Source organism: Schistocerca serialis, chromosome 2, assembly GCF_023864345.2.
Source record: "Schistocerca serialis cubense isolate TAMUIC-IGC-003099 chromosome 2, iqSchSeri2.2, whole genome shotgun sequence".
Taxonomy (NCBI): domain Eukaryota; kingdom Metazoa; phylum Arthropoda; class Insecta; order Orthoptera; family Acrididae; genus Schistocerca; species Schistocerca serialis.
Window position 1 is genome coordinate 817530509 of NC_064639.1, and position 17981 is coordinate 817548489.

At 40.2% G+C, this 17981-nt stretch overlaps 1 protein-coding gene across 6 annotated transcripts in view; it reads left to right on the top strand.

Moving 5' to 3' along the window:
* Window positions 1-17981, top strand: part of LOC126458060 (tubulin monoglutamylase TTLL4-like) — a 255365-nt gene that overhangs the window by 167197 nt on the left and 70187 nt on the right. The gene's annotated exons all lie outside the window — the stretch shown is intronic.

The following is a 17981-nucleotide window of genomic DNA, read 5'->3' on the forward strand; positions in this document are numbered from 1 at the left end:
TAAGCAGTCAGACTTCATCTGATTGGGAATTAATTACATGTGGTGTTCCTCAAGCTTGCATCTTGTGTCCGTTACTTTTTCATTACTGACCTCTCATCTGTTACATAACCAGATGCTAAGTTTGTTTTGTTTGCTGATGATACAAACATTGCAATAAGTAGCAAGTCGGGTACAGATTTAGAAAAGGCTGCTAATCAAATTTTCACTGACATTAATAAATAGGATAAAGCTAATTCACTGTCATTAAACTTTGAAAAGACACACTATATCCAGTTCAGAACGTACAAGAGATTTCCTTCCAGCATACATATAACATATGAAGACAGGCAGATCAAAGAGATTGACAATGTTAAATTTCTTGGATTACAACTTGATAATAAATTCAGTTTGGAAGGGCATACAACACAGTTGCTGAAGTCCCAAAACAAGTCTATATTTGCAGTGAGGATGGTTCAAATGTAGGAGATGTAAATATAAAAAAACTTGCATCCTTTGCTTACTTGCATTCTGTTATTGCTTAGGGGATCATATTCCGGAGTAACTCGTCAAACAGAGCAAAAGTTTTCTTGCAAAAGCTGTAATATGACTCATTTGTGGTTTTAATTCAAGATCATCATGTAGAAACCTGTTGAAGGAACTTTGTATTCTACCCACTGCTTTTCAGTATATTTATTCCTTAATGAAATTTGTTGCAAGTAATATATCTGTTTCCAACCAATAGCTAGGAATAAGAACAATCTACATGAAGACCTAAAATCCAAAAAGAAACAACCATTAAAAACTTAGTTTCAGATGAAGTACAGTTTAAACAGAGCATGAAAGACTTTTTGGTAGACAATGCTTTCTACTCTATAGATGAATGTCTTAACAGGGCTATATGAATATCTTAAAAGGGACAGTTAGACCGGATTAAGTAAAAATGCCTGTTAATTTCAGTTTTGACAACACTTGGTCATAAGTCAAGATTAGGTATTTTGTGTGTGATAAATTTATTAAAAGTGCATAAATATGTTTCATTCTGACAAAGTATTGATTTTATAAATATTAACTGTTCCAGTTTACTGTAATGTATTCACCTATTTTGACAGTCCCTGACAAATGATCAGGGTAGAGAGTATTATATACAAATGTTTTATGTTTTCTACGTTATACTTCCTGACTTGTTCCACACCCACTAAAATCACCTCATTTTTGTGTCTGTGGTATGAAAACTGAATCTAATCTAACCTCTGCAGGTGTTGTTATTGTGGACATCACTATTATTTTCAAATTGTAGTGAATTGTTTCTTTTTGACATCACTAGCTACATAAATGGCATGTTGACTTATTTCCAAAACTAGTGCTTATGGAAAGAGCAAATGTTGCTGAACCCAGCTGTTAAAGTAACAACAATCTACACCTACATCAATACTCAGTTAGCCACATTACGATGTGTGGTGGAGGTCCAGTCTCTTTTTCCTTTTTGTTCAGGTTATTGTCAGTTTGTTTTACTTCCATAAACGTAGGAACATTGTACCATGTTCAGATTCCTGTTCATTTACTACATTTATCATTAATGTAGATTTACTTATTGTTGTACAAAACTGAACACACTTCCTGCTTTTGCAAAATTTTCAGCAGTTCTGAAAACTACACTGCTGGCAAAAAAAATTGGTACACCCTTTTAGAGGTTTCCAATTCACTCAAGATTTATTGTTTCCACAGTGCATAAGTAGTATATGAAATGATTACATTTACTGATCAATAGCTCAGGCAATTCTGAGGTACTAGGTTTTGATCCCTGCTGCAACACCCGTATTAGTAAGTGTTGTGGTAGTCTCCACATGCGACTATGCAAATGCTGACTCTGGCATCTAGTCAATCGTACAGATGGTGAATCACTCTCCTGGGATATGTTATGCCACACCTGCATGACCTGTTGACGTAGTTTTGTAAGAGTTGTTGGTTGATGAGTCTCACAAATATTTCTGGTCCCATCATATTCCACACATGCTTGATTGGAGACCAGTCCAGAGATTATGCTGGCCACTGAAGTTGCGACACATTTTGCAGAGCATGTTGAGTTTCACCGGCTGTGTGTGGCAGAGTATTACCGTGTTGGAATGACATATCACCTTCCTGTTGCAAGAACGCAAAAAAAGGGTCTGACAACATTCTGCACATAGAGTGCTGGTTAATGTTCCTTCCGAAAGACCCAAAGGTGAAAGAGAGTTGTAGCTTATCGCACCCCAGAGCGTAAGGTCTGGGGTGGGGCCAGTGTGTCTTGCATGTTCACAAACCTTATGTTGTATGTGCAAACAACCGTCACTTGTGTGCAAGCAGAATCTGCTGTCATTGCTGAAGACCATGGTATGCAGTTCGATCTTCCAAGTGATCCTCTGACAGGATGTTGATGCTGTGGTGTCAGTGGAAGATAAGCTGTAGTTCCATTGCTAATAACTGATTTGCAACAGTTTTTGTTAATATGTTTGGACCCACAAGTCCTCTTAACTATGCTGTGGTAGCTGTACCATTTGCTACTCCTGTCCTTGCAATGTGACAATCATGGTAGGCATCTGCACTGAGTGAACATCCAGGACCTACTGGTGTGAGAATGTTCACATGGCCACTGGTACCAGCACCATTGCACAACTGACACTGCTTTTCTGATTTGAGTAACAAACAGGTTTCAAATAGCACTGCAACGTTTGGTCTGCATTCCACAGAATAAGGACAAATAATGGAAGATGTGCTGGCTCAAAGTATAAACGGGAATTAATAACATTGCTTAGCTGTGATTGTGGTGCAGAAGGACAAAACTGTTCAGCTTATTATTCCTACATGCTCAAAATGCATTCCTCACCAGGAACAAAGACATAAATTGAATATGTTCTGGGGTTCGCCATGTCCATGGCATTCTGTGCTTTGTAAATACTGTAAATTTAACTCATAGATATGATGTTTTTTCTGTGGATTAAATATTAGTGTATGTACTGTTAAAGAAATAATGTTTTCTTGTGGGATGCGATGCTAGCTATATGCTAAATGGATAACAAATCATACCAATAATGACATGTTTTTGAGACATCCTGAATGTGCTGCTGCTTTGATAAGCATATATTCATAGGACATATTGTAAAATACAGTACCCATGAAATATGGGCTTCAGGAAAACAACAAAATCTCTATGGCATCTCCCTAGTTCTGCTTGTGATGTAAAGCATTCTTGCATCATCTTACTTCAATGTCTTGTAGCACCTGAAATGTAGCAGAACATATTTTGTATTTCATGCACATGAGTGTGAAACAGTGGGAAATGACTTTACAAAACTCATATAGCTCCATGTAATCGTAAGCTAGCTCATCCTGTATGCTGACGACCGAATGCTGTCATCAGCATAAGGAAATATTTGAAACTTGGCACCTATTCACAGTCCCATTACCCACTGTCTCAATGAAGACTGTTGTAAGGTCTTGGAAAATCGACAAACAGTTTCTAGACTTTTCTCTCTCTTTCCCAATATTTCTCAATAATTTGCCTAAGAGTAAACACAGGGTCAGTTGTCAAATGGTTTGGATAGTATCCAATGATGTTCTCCAGTGATATTTTTTCAAATGATTTTACGTTTTCTAAAATAACTGTAGAAAGTATCTTGTACACCACATCAATTAAATTGATTCTTCAGTAGTTACAGGAATTTGTCCTGCTTCATTTCTTGCATGTTGGACAAACGACTGCTGTCTTCTGTTGGACAAACGACTGCTGTCTTCCAGCTGATTGGCAATGCCCAACTCTTACAATTGAACTGAATGAATTTGCACAGTTAAGTCTGTAATTTACTTCGTCCGTTCCTCAACATTTCTGCACAGACCATATTCTTTCTTGTTGCTTTATTGATTTTCATCTTCCACTGGCTTTCTCTCTGTCTTCTCCATGGTGTCATTGTGTGTCACTTTTCTTCTGGGTTTCACTGAGACTAAATTCTGGGTTAGGCCAGTTGAATAGCTTGCTGAAGTATTTTTTCCATTTCCCTAAGACTGATTCAGCATCAATAGTCATATTTCCATTTTTGTCATTGGTGTACTGACTTGTTGCATTGAACCCTTTCCTTGTTTTCACATGCTTGAAAAGTCTCCTATTGTCTGTTTTTTCATTTCCACATTTTCAGGAATTCTTAACATTAATTTATCCATTTTACTGGTTGTTGAGCTCTGTGGCTATGGATTATATTATTTTAAGAAATACCACAACAATTTTTTTAAATGCTACTCTCCACAAGTTATACATTTATGATATGTTACTTGTTATATGTGCTAACTTTCTATTGTGCTTATTATTCAGATTTTTTGCACTTATAATTTTGGCACAAACACTTTTTTTTTTGCATGTTGCACAACTGACCAGTATCTGCCATGTTGCAACTAACATGTTTATTTACATTGGTAAATTATGGCTATGATGAGAGTTTCTTTTTTGCTTACAAATTCAGAAATTATTGTTTAAGTCATTTTGGTGTTTGCACTACATATTTATTTTACCTTCTGTATGATCAAAAAAACTGAAATTGCTTAGTAACTATCTCCTCCTCTGACACCAGAAAATCTGTTATCTAGCCACAGACTGGCAGTTGTCTGATCACCCAGTATCACCTGACCTTGACAAGCTCAACAACATCCTTCACCAGTGCTTAGACTACCACTTGCCACTCTCTGTGATATGCCCACAACACTGAAAGTTGGGTTCCGCTGCCAACTCAACCTACAGAATATCCTTGTCCATCCCTATTCCAATCCAGCTCCTCCCCTTTGCTCCATGGGTTATTCCTTTGTGGTTGACCCTGGTGTAAGACCTGTCTCATACATTTGCCCACCAACTCCTACCAGAGTCCAATCACAGGCATCTCCTACCCAAGAAAAGGCCAGATCATGTGTGAAAGCAGCCATGTTATATCAGCTGTGCTGCAGTTGTTGTATAGCATTCCACATGGGCACAGACACTGCAAACTGTGGCAAACCACAAACTTAATCATCCAGTTGCCAAACATGCCTCGCACAACACCTAAACTGACTTCGACAGCTGCTTCACCACATGAGCCATTTGGATACTCCCTATCAGCACTAGTTTCTCTGACACACATACAGGTGGGAATTTTCTCTTCTTCCCTTGGACTAAGCCTCCACTAACCTGTTTCCCACTGTCTCACCTTACCTTTTCCTTTCTCTCTCCTGTCCACACCGTGCCTGCACCATACAAATCGTGCACTGCCTTCTTCCACCACTCACTCCTCAATTTGAGTCTTCTCTCTCTCTCTCTCTCTCTCTCTCTCTCTCTCTCTCTCGCACACGTGCACAGTAACTTCTCTTTTGCTCCCTCTCTCACCCTAATCTCTCTTTTGCTCCCTCTCTCCCTCCTGCTTTACCACTCCTCTCCCTTTCTCTTTTCCTCCCTCTCTCCCTCCTGCTTTACCACCCCTCTCCCTTTCTCTTTTCCCCCTCTCTGTATCCTTCATCTATCTCCAGCATCCTCTCCTTTCTTCCCTTCTCATATCCCTCCTGCCCCCCCCCCCCCCCCCCCCTTGTTTTATGTGCTCTACCCTCTGAATTTCTTTCATCTTGTTGGGCAATTGCTGAGTCATTGGTGGAAAGACATGGCTCACAGTATCCCCACTTCACCTCGTGCATCCTTCCCTACCATCTCTCTTTCTCTCTATCTGCCCAGTCAACTGCTAATCGGAAGTCCGTCCCACCATGGCCAGAGGCATGTCTGTTTGGGTGTCTATGTGATCATGTATGGTTGAATGTGTGTACTTCTTTTAGGGAAAGAGATGAGCTCAAAGGCTAGTATAAATAGATAGAAGTTGGGTGTAACAATGCGCTACACACATCAATCGGCTGTAGGTGAGAGGTTGCCTTACCTTTATTTTATGTACTAAATTATACAACTGCTTGCTTAAAAACTCTTTTTTTCTGTGTTTGGGATATTTTCTCCTTTCAATTCTCAGTACTCTTGATTTCTCTCTGTGCACTTCTATGTATGTTTCCTTTGGTATTTCATTTGTGTATCCTGTAGCCATAACTGGCACAGTTTCATACTTCTCTCAACTAAGTTTCCTTGTTCCTTACAAAACCATATTTTCCCCTATTCACCCCCCCCCCTTCCCCCCTCCCCCACCACTCATCACTTTATTTGCAGCAACTGTCACAGCTGTCTTCCCAGTGTGCCACACTTTCGCATCATCTCCATCATCTGCATTCCATACTACACTGAAACAGTTATTTATTTCTAACACACTCTTTCTGTTCTTTCTCACTTTAGTTTCAGAACGTCAAACACCAGGATTCCATTCTTTTCTTTCTTACGAAATCTGAACTTTTCTGGATCTTTTGCTTGCATCAGAAAACCATCTGCCCCGCAGTCTGGTCCTCATTGGGATGCGGTATCTTTTAATATTTGCCTCTGCTTAATGTCTGTCATTACATGATTATCTGATTGACCATTTTTTCTGTCTTGTGACCACAGTGTTCCTAGATGGTCAAATAATAGATACTTTTTCTGCCTACTTTTGTGTTACAATCATCTAGAAGTACATGTATGTTCCTTTTCAGAACTTCTTCATAAACATTATCTAGCCCTTCATAAAAGTTATCTTTGCATTATCTGTCTTGACCTTGGAAATGGCCTGAATTTTGATGGTCACATCATAGTTTTTCTGCTCAGTAGTCATGTATGACAAATGTTTGCTCACAGTTTGAACTCCTTTACTTGGTTTGCCTTTGCTCTTATTGCAGACAAAATCTGTGCCAGATTCTTTCCAATCCTCCTCCGTAGAATATTGTAGTATTGCTACCTGCTTCACATACCCCTTCCATTTTCCACATAGTTTCCTGAAAGGCAGCTACATTTATTTTATAATGTATTCTCTCTAAAGCTGCTACCATAGCAACCCCTGGACAGTTGAGGCTTTGGATGTTCCAGGTAACTGTGATCAAATTGTTGATCACTTTTCCTTGTTGAGTTTATCTTCCAGGTAATCTAGCACATATCCGAGGCTGATTTATTGTCTTTTTAACTTTTTCAACTTTTCTTGTGTATAATGTTCAACCAGATGACCAACCCCAACCTAGAGGATTAGGGCTGTTCTGTCAAGGACTATTTTTAAGGTGCTAGTCATCTGCCCTCATTCTTCCCGACGAGGAATGGTGTTTACTAGTTTCACACATAGATGCCATGTGTGCCAAAAACGTAGCTCAAGTTTTAGTGGTTATGTCTGCTTGACATTGGCATAACCTAAAAGACTTACCATCCATCCATTCATTTACCAACCTCCTTTTCTCAAAACTGGCTTGTGACCAGCTATGGCCCTACTCTGCATCATCGTCTTATCGACATTGCCCACTTCTTGCATTGCTGAAGTAAGTGATGGAAGGGAACAGGAGATGGAAAAGAACAGGGAGGGAATGGAACATAAAGGAAGATGGTTCACTGTGAGGCACACTTTGCATGGCTCCTCTGTTGAAACTTTCCAGCTACATTAGACCACCTGCCAGTAGCCATGGTACCACTGGTATAGCTCTCACCTTCACAGGAACACGCAAACTCTCCTTGTCTCATAGACAGTGTTACAATAAGACAGTACCTCCTGAAAGAGGATAATAATAACAGTAGACCATTTTTTTAAATTACTCATTTCTTGATAAAAACCATTGGAAGGAAGGAACAAATTGTATGGAAGGAAAGGCAAAATGTATGATTGTAAAGTGATTACATATTTTGTCTTGTGTACTGAGATCACAGAAATTTGTCAGTCCTTGTATTCTGCTGTGTTAACAAACTCATATGCAATGTGTATCATTTATTCTGTTGCAGCCAGTTACAGTAAACAATTAAGTCGAATGTTTTTATCGGAAAGCAAAGAAGGGCACCATCCTATAAGCTTGCCAAGCTGGGAAGCAAAGGAGAGGACCGCACTGTGTCAGGCAATACCCTATCAGTTGTTCATTCTAGACTGCATCATTGGTTTCCTCGAAGAAATAAATTTAGCAGTGTTCGTCTATTTCATGATGCATGGATCGCTGTGAAGTTCATGGAAAAGGCTACTTTTTGCTGTTACAGACTTTTTGTGTGTTCCTTTTCCTTCCACAAAAGGAGCTTTGGAAGAATGATTGCTTATAGAGCTCTGTCAGAACTGTCATCTGCCACACTTTATCATAATCTCTGTGAGACTCACACTTGAGCAGTACTACACTGAGGTGACAAAGTCATGGGATACCTCCTAATACCATTTCGGACCTCCTTTTGCCCGGCATAGTGCAGCAGCTCGACATGGCATGGACTCAACAAGTCATTCAAAGTCACTGCAGAAATATTGAGCCATTTTGCCTCTTTAGCCATCCATAATTGCGAAAGTGTTGCGGTGGAGGATTTTGTGCATGAACTGACCGCTCAATTATGTCCCATACATGTTCAATGAGATTCATGTTGAGCAATCCGGGTAGCCTAATCATTCAAGGCGTTCGATACAGTTCCCCACAGTCGTTTAATGAACAAAGTAAGAGCATACGGACTATCAGACCAATTGTGTGATTGGATTGAAGAGTTCCTAGATAACAGAACGTAGCATGTCATTGTCAATGGAGAGAAGTCTTCCGAAGTAAGAGTGATTTCAGGTGTGCCACAGGGGAGTGTCATAGGACCGTTGCTATTCACAATATACCTAAATGACCTTGTGGATGACATCGGAAGTTCACTGAGGCTTTTTGCGGATGATGCAGTGGTATATCGAGAGGTTGTAACAATGGAAAATTGTCCTGAAATGCAGGAGGATCTGCAGCAAATTGACGCATGGTGCAGGGATGGAATGGCAGTTCAATCTCAATGTAGACAAGTGTAAAGTGCTGTGAATACATAGAAAGAAAGATCCTTTATCATTTAGCTACAATATAGCAGGTCAGCAACTGGAAGCAGTTAATTCCATAAGTTATCTGGGAGTATGCATTAGGAGTGATTTAAAATGGAATGATCATATAAAGTTGATCGTCGGTAAAGCAGATGCCAGACTGAGATCATTGGAAGAATCCTAAGGAAATGCAATCCGAAAACAGAGGAAGTAGGTTACGGTACGCTTGTTCGCCCACTGCTTGAATACTGCACAGCAGTGTGGGATCCGTACCAGATAGGGTTGATAGAAGAGATAGAGAAGATCCAGCAGAGAGCAGCGCACTTTGTTACAGTATCATTCAGTGGAAGACTCTGCACGAGAGACGCTCAGTAGCTCGGTACGGGCTTTTGTTGAAGTTTTGAGAACATACCTTCACTGAGGAGTCAAGCAGTATATTGCTCCCTCCTGCGTATATCTCGTGAAGAGACCATGAGGATAAAATCAGAGAGATTAGAGCCCACACAGAGGCATACCGACAATCCTTCTTTCCACGAACAATACGAGACGGGAACAGAAGGGAGAGCCGATAGTGGTACTCAAGGTACCCTCTGCCACACTCAGTCAGGTGGCTTGCAGAGTATGGATATAGATGTAGATTCACTCGAATTGTCCAGAATGTTCTTCAAACCAGATGCGAAGAAATGTGGCCTGGTGACAGGTTGCATTGTCATCCATAAAAATTCCATTGTTGTTTAGGAACATAAAATCCCCGAATGGCTGCAAATGGTATCCAAAGAGCCAAACATAATCACTTCCAGTCAGTGATCCACTTAAACACAGCCCACACCACTAAACACAGCCCACACCACTATGGAGCCACCACCAGTTTACACAGTGCCTTGTTGACAACTTGGGTCCATGGCTTTGTGGGGCCTGCGCCACACTCGAACCCTACCATCAGCTATTACCAACAAAAATCGGGACTCATCGGAACAGGCCATGGTTTTCCGGTCATTTAGGATTCAACCAATATGGTCATGAGCCCCGGAGAGGCACTGCAGGTGATATTGCTCTATTAGCAAAGGCACTCATATTGGTCATCTGCTGCTATATCCCGTTTACACCAAATTTTGCTGCACTGTCCTAATGGATAGATTTGCCTTATGTCCCACATTGATATCTTTGCTTATTTCATGCAGAGTTGCTTGTCTGTTAACACTAACAACTTTACACAAACACCACTGCTCTCAATCATTAAGTGAAGGCTGTTGGCCATTTTGTTGACCATAGTAAGAGATAATGCCTGAAATTTGGTCTTCTCGGCACACTCTTGAGACTGTTGATCTCAGAATATTGAATTCCCTAAAGATTTGTGATATGGAATGCCCTAAGTGTCTAGCTCCAACTACCATTCCACATTCTAAATCTCTTAATTCCTGTCATGCAGCCATAATCACATCAGGAACCTTTACAAATGATAGCTCCCCCAGAACAATGAAACTGCAGTTTCCCAGTATCATACCATTGAATCATAGCCTGCCATATGCTTTACGCACTTAAGCCTGTGTGGTTATTCCGCTCCATACATACATACATACATACATGCGATAAACTCTAGTTGTGGCTGATCAATATCATATAGTGCCACAAATACTTACATTTTGTGAACTGCACAGTTTCACATTTCTGGTACGTTAAAAACCAGTTGCAAGTGTTTGTACCAGGCTAACATTTTGTTGAGATGTACTTTATTTTTTCTGATGGGATTTCCTCTTAAATAACTGCATCATCTGTGAATAATCTGAGCTTTCAAACTAATACTATGTGCTAAGTCATTAACGTGTAGCGTGAACAGCAATGGTCCTATTAAACTCCCCTAGGACACATCAGATACCAATTTAGTACCTGTAGATGACTCTCGGTTGAATATATCATGCTGCATCCTGGCTGCTAGGAAATTCTCGATACTATCATAAACCTGCAGGAAAATCTATCTGATTGTATATTGCGTAGATATTTACTTTAAACCGTGAGCAATATCTATGTATTCACCCCTGAATCAAATGATTAGGTTAGGTGTCCACTGTACACAGGAGGCGGCTACACGGGTAGCAGGGGCTGTGTGTTGTGGACTGCGTGGTTTTTTAGGTTAGAGGGTCTCGGGAAAACACAAGATGGGCTTCAGTCACAAAGTGTGCAGGCTGAACACAGGAAGAACGTAGGTACAGGAACCATTGGTATAACAGTTGTAAATTGTCGTAGCTGTGTTGGGAAAGTACCAGAGCTCCAAGCGCTAATAGAAAGCACTGATGCTCAAATCGTTATAGGCACTGAAAGCTGGATGTAAGCTCAGCCGAAATATTTGCGATGAACCTAACGGTGTTCCGAAAAGGTAGGCTAAACATGGTTGGCGGTGGCGTGTTTGTTGCTGTTAGAAGTAATTCAACTTGTCGCGAAATTGAAGTAGATACTTCCTGTTAGTTAGTATGGGCAGAGGTCATTGTTGGCAATCGGAATAAAATAATAACTGGATCATTTTACCGACCTCCCAGTTCAGATGATACAGTTGCTGAAAGGTTCAAGAAAACGTACCCGACTCATACGATAATAGTTGGTGGTGACTTTAATTTACCCTCGATATGTTGGCGAAAATACATGTTTAATTCCGGAGGTACGCATAAAATATCATCCAAAATTGTGCTAAACGCATTCTCTGAAAATTATTTCGAGCAGTTAGTTCATGAGCCCACGCAAATAGTAAATGGTTGTGAAAACACACTTGACCTCTTGGCAACAAATAATCCTGAGTTAATAACCAGCATCAAAACCAATTCAGCGATTTGTGAACACAGGGTTGTCACTGCGAGATTGAATATTTTAATCCCCAAATCCTCGAAAAATAAGCGAAAAATATACCTATTTAAAAAAGCAGATAAAAATTTACTTGACACCTTCCTGAAAGACAATCTCCACTCATTCCAAATTAATAAGTCTAGACCAGATGTGGCTTAAATTCAAAGAAATAGTATCGGCAGCAATTAAGACGTTTATGCCAAATAAACTAACAAACGACAGAGCTGATCCTCCTTGGTACACAAAAGGGGTTGGAACACTGTTGCAGAAACAACAAAACAAACATGCCAAACTTAAACAGACGATCCTTTACAGAAGCTCGAAACTTAGTACGGAGTTCAATGTGAGACGCCTATAACAGTTTCCACAACAAAACTTTGTCTCGAAACCTGGCAGAAAATCCAAAGAGATTCTGGTCGTATGTGAAGTATGTTAGCGGTAAGAAACAATCAGTGCCTTCTCTGCAAGATAGCAATGGAGATGCTGTCGAAGATAGTGCTGCCAAAGCAGAGTTACTAAACACAGCCTTCCGAAATGCCTTCACAGAAGAAGACGGAAGTATCTATTTCAGAATTTGAATTGAGAACAGCTGCCAACATGAGTAAAATAGAAGTAACTCAAATCACTTAATAAAAGCAAGGCTTCTGGTCCAGACTGTATACCAATTAGGTTCCTTTTGGAGTATACTGATGCATTAGCTCCATACTTAACAATCGTATACAACTGTTCGCTCGACGAAAGTTCCGTACCCAAAGACTGGAAAGTTGCACAGGTCACACCAGTATTCAAGAAAGGTAGTAAGAGTACTCCACTAAATTACAGGCCCATATCGTTAACGTTGATATGCAGCAGGATTTTAGAACATATATTGTGTTTGAACATTATGAATTACCTCGAAGGAAACTGTCTATTGACACACAGTCAACATGGGTTTAGAAAACATCGTTCCTGTGAAACACAATTAGCTCTTATTCACATGAAGTGCTGAGTACTATTGACAAGGGATTTCAGATTGATTCCTTATTCCTGGATTTCCGGAAGGCTTTTGACACTGTACCACAAAAGCGGCTCATAGTGAAATTGCGTGGTTAGGGAATATCATCTCAGTTATGTGACTGGATCTGTGATTTCCTGTCAGAGAGGTCACAGTTTTACTAATTGACGGAAAGTCATAGAGTAAAACAGAAGGGACTTCAGATGTTCCCCAAGGTAGTGTTAAAGGCCCTTTGCTGTTCCTTATCTATATAAATAATTTGGGAGACAATCTGAGCAGCTGTCTTTGGTTGTTTGCAGATGACACTGTCATTTATCGACTAATAAAGTCATCAGAAGATCAAAACAAATTGCAAAACGATTTAGAAAACATATCTGAATGATGCGAAATGTGGCAGTTGACCATAAATAACGAAAAGTGTGAGGTCATCCATATGAGTGCGAAAAGGAGCTCGTTAAACTTCGGTTACACGTTAAATCAGCCTAATCTAAAAGCCGTAAATTCAACTAAATACCTAGGTAGGCCTATTACAATTACGAACAACTTAAATTGGAAAGAACACACAGAAAATGTTGTGGGGAAGGCTAACCAAGGCTGCGTTTTATTGGCAGGACACTTAGAAAATGTAACAGACCTCTTAAGGAGACTGCCTACACTACGCTTGTCCATCCTCTTTCAGAATACTGCTGTGCGGTTTGGGATTCTTACCAGGTAGGAATGACAGAGTACATCGAAGAAGTTCAAAGAAAGGCAGAACGTTTTCTATTATTGCGAAATATGGGAGAGAGTGTCACAGAAAAGATACAGGATTTGGGCTGGAAATCATTAAAAGAAAGGCAGTTTTTCACTGCCATGGAATCTTCTCATGAAATTCCAAGCACCAACTTTCTCCTCCAAATGCGAAAATATTTTGTTGACACCGACCTACATAGGGCGGAACGATTACCACGATAAAATGAGGGAAATCAGAGCTCGTACGGAAAGATACAGGTATTCATTCTTTCCGCGCACTATAAGAGATTGGAATAATAGAGAATTGTGAAGGTGGTTCGATGAACCCTCTGCCAGGCACTTGAATGTGATTTGCAGAGTATTGATGTAGATGTAGATTTTAGTTTTGTGTTGAATTTGAGGTGCATTATTCATTTCATTGAACATGTAAACTTTCCTGTATACTTTGTATTTGGGTGTCCATTGTTGCTACAACTGCATTATTGGATGATAGAGAATTAACCAGCATTTTCAAGATTGTTTGACTAGACTAAAAGATACTAGGAAATTGAAGAGTCCTGTGTGGCATTTTAGCTGTTATTAGTTTGTTGTGCCATTACATTACAGAAAGGAGCTGTCCATCCCCAGTTTCCCCATCCCCCTGTCCATCTCCAACCTCTCCCCTCTACTTATCAGCCTGTCACCCCCACCTCAGAGAGGTAGGTGGTTTCTACCCCCACAGTGCATTTTTCCAGACAATAAGTGATGTGTACCAACTATGGTGAAATCAGTCCAGTGTTGTAGGAGGATATGCGGAACAAACAAGCACACTTACATTCGCACAATGAACTGTGGCAAGTGCTGATTTGTTTCATGCAGATTCTACGAGGGTTGACTGAAAAGTAATGCCTACACCTTTGTAACTCTTCAACAGTTGGCAGCACTGGTGTGCAGCAGGTATTGGCTTGTTCCGTAGCCTCTTCTCTACAGCTCCATTTGGTGGGAAGCCTTAGCATTGAACGGTTGTTACATTGTAAAGTATGGAACCCTGCGCAGATGGTCGGTCAATGTGATTTAAGCAATATGCAGTCATTGAATTCTTGACAGCAGAAGGTGTCGCCCCAAAGGAGATTTATCAGAGAATGAAAACAGTTTATGGCGATTGTGTTGATGTGAGTACTGTACGTTGTTGGGTGAGTAAATTTAAAGATGTTGAGGCAGGAACATCTGACCTGCATGACATACAAAGAGTTGGACGTCCTGTGACAGTAACCACCGAGTTTCACAAGCAAAATGTTGGCAGATTGATTCAGAACAATCATTGTATCACTCACAGAGAAACTGCAAGCAGAATCGGCACTTGACAAGAACGTGTGGATCACATTATTACTTTGCTTGGCTATCGGAAGATCTGTGCATGATGGGTACCCCGGAAGCTGACTCCTGAAATGAAAGTGCACAGACTTCAAATTTGCCAGGAACTCCTCTCGCGTTACGAGAATGAAGCTGACACCTTTCTCCATTTAATTGTGACAGGAGACGAAATGTGGGTACATCGTTACAACCTAGTGACAAAACGTCAGTCTATGTAATATCGACACAGACTCGCCGCTGAAGAAGAAATTAGACACAGCCCTCAGCTGGAAAAGTCATGGCCACACTGTTCTGTGACGCAGATGGTGTTATCCATGTTGATTTCCTTGATCGTGGACCAACAATAAATTCAGAGCATTACATCACAACGCTGCAAACTCTGAAACGATGGCTAACAAGGGTCTGAAAGGAAAATGTTTTCCTGCAACATGGCAATGCCAAACCACACACTTCGTGTGCCAACACAGCAAAATTTCAGAGACTGAATCTCACCATCGTGTGGTATCCTCCAAACAGTCCAATAGTTCCTGATAATGAAAGACGATTTGCAGGAACATCATTATGCTGCTGATGAAGACATTGAGAAAACTGTGAGACTGTGTTCCGGAAACAGAATGTCAACGTCTTCCGGACAGGATTCAGAAAACTTGTTCATCATTGGCAGAAATTTATCCAGTTGGCTGGTGATTATGTGGAAAAGTGAATATTGGTAATTAAAGATCGCTTTCTAAGGATTATTTCTGCATTTGATTTACTAAAATATTCCCATCCAAATCCAATTAACAAAGGTGGTGGCATTAGTTTTCATTTAATCCTCATATTATTGTTATAAGCATATGCTGATTTGCTTATGAAACAATATTCAGACCATACTGGTGGCCACAGTTCTCAGTGATTGCTCATAGCCTCTATTGTTTACTCTGTAAGTGATTTGGATGCTGTGACAACAATTTTTTTTTAATGAAAGAATGGGCAGTTATTGTAGGTTGTAGTAGACTTATTGTGGGCAGCTCTCCATAACATTACAGGTGCACAGTAGTGGTACCATTTGTAATGTGGCAAATATCAATACAAGTGTGCAGTTCATTGAAGTTGTTGACAAAAATTGCCTGGAAAGGTGCAACAGCAACCCATGTTGGAAATCTGTTCATTGGGTTGCCTGTCTGCTGGTGTGAACTGATTCTAGGCGACAGTTGGAACGAATCCGGACTTTTTACTCTATTCTGAATATTGCTTGAGGTATTAAATGTAATGCACATTATTCGGTTAACTTTACTGCTTCATCGACACAAGTTGCAACTCTCACTAAAGGGTTATGACTTGTAGCATGTAACATGGTGGTGTATAATGTAACTGTGTAGGTGCGTGAGAAACAGCATGTTGTGATCAACTTTCAAACTGCAAATAAGTGCCTTCAAATGAAATCCATAGTAGAATGAAATCTGCATATGACGATGATTGTATTGACACCGCAGATATGAGACATTGGGTAGTTTGTGCTCAGAATGAAGTGTGTGTGACAGAGCTCATTGTGGGCAACCAAGTATGGGAACCAGCAAGACTCATCAGTGATGGGTTGATGAACCCATTACAGAAAATTATCATATAACACAAACACAGCTCTCGGGTAAGTGTGGCACATCACAAGAGTGTGTGAAGGCCTTCATTGCAGAACTGCAATACAGAGAACTGTGTGCGCGTTTGGTGCCTTGAATGTTTATTCCTGACATGAACTTTCAACAATTTCTTTTTCATTATGAACGTGATGGTGATGGGTTACTTAACAACATTGTGAAAGGCTATAAATGGTGGGTTCAACATTTTGACCCTGAAAACAAAAGAGCTTCAGAGGGTTTCTCCACAAAGGTGCACAGACACCAAAGAAGTTCAAGACCATGCTATCAGCAGGCAAAGTCATACTCACAGTGTTCTGGAATGTTCAAGGTGTGTTGCATGTGGAATTCATGCCCAAAGACACCACCATAAATTCTGCAAGGTACTGTGAGAGCCTCAGAAAACTGAAAGCATAAATTCGACTACACTTGGAGCACCCTCTCCTTCAACATGGCAATGGCAGTCCATACACGATTGCTGCAACAATTCGACACCAAGCATTCAAATGTCATCGATCATCCTCCATACAGTCCCGACCTGGCTCCATCTGATTTTCATCTACTTCCAAAACCTAAAGATCACATTCGAGGACTTCTCTTCGATATTGATGAAGTAGTGCAAGCTGATGTGAGGTTGTGGTTTTGTCAACATAATCAAACATTCTACAGTGACAGTATCAACAAAGTGGTCTCTCATTAGGAGAAATGTGTTTGTTACCAGGATGACTGTTGAGAAACATCTAGAAATGAAGAATACAGATTTAGAATGTTCATAAAGTTCTGTTTGTTTAGAAAGCTTTAAGAGTTTTCACATTAAAAAAATGTAGATATATTACTTGTCAGCACTCTTTCATAATTCTGTATGACAATATGGAAGAATGATTTGTCTAAATTTTCTGGAAACCCTGCCCCCAACTGCAACTACGTCTTACAACATATTATGTATCAAAACTTGGAGAAATGCCCTGTCCACTGCTGTGTGTCATTTTGAGGGTCCTGAACCTCAGTTGGTAAAAACAGAACCCTTACAGGATTGCTTATTTGTCTGTCAAGTCCGCTTTTCCTCAGGGAAAGATAGGTGTATCAGTCAAAATTTGTCACTTTCTTAAGGTCTACAGCTGCTTGGCGATGTAAAAAGTTTAAGCTTCTAAGTCAGTGCAGTCGAAAGATACGGTCATTTATGTCACATATTTTGACACTTGCAAACTTGCTCATCAAGACCTATAGGGTACTTCCCATTGACCTAGAATCATAAACTGTGGCATCTCAGGAATTTTTATAGCAATTACACCCAAATTTCACACAAGTCTTGGAATTCCTAGGACCAGTATCTTTCCAATATAGATATTGACAGTGGGCTAAAACGGTCATGATTCTCAACTCCCTGGATGAGTGAACTATGTATATACATAATTAAACAATGGAAAATCCAGAATGAAGTGTAACAATATTATGAGAAGGAAAGTTGCTACTCACCATATAGCAGAGATGCTGAGTCGCATATAGGCACAACAAGGTTTTCACACTTAGTTTTCGGCCAATGGCCTTCGTCAACAAGACACACGCACACGTGCGCAA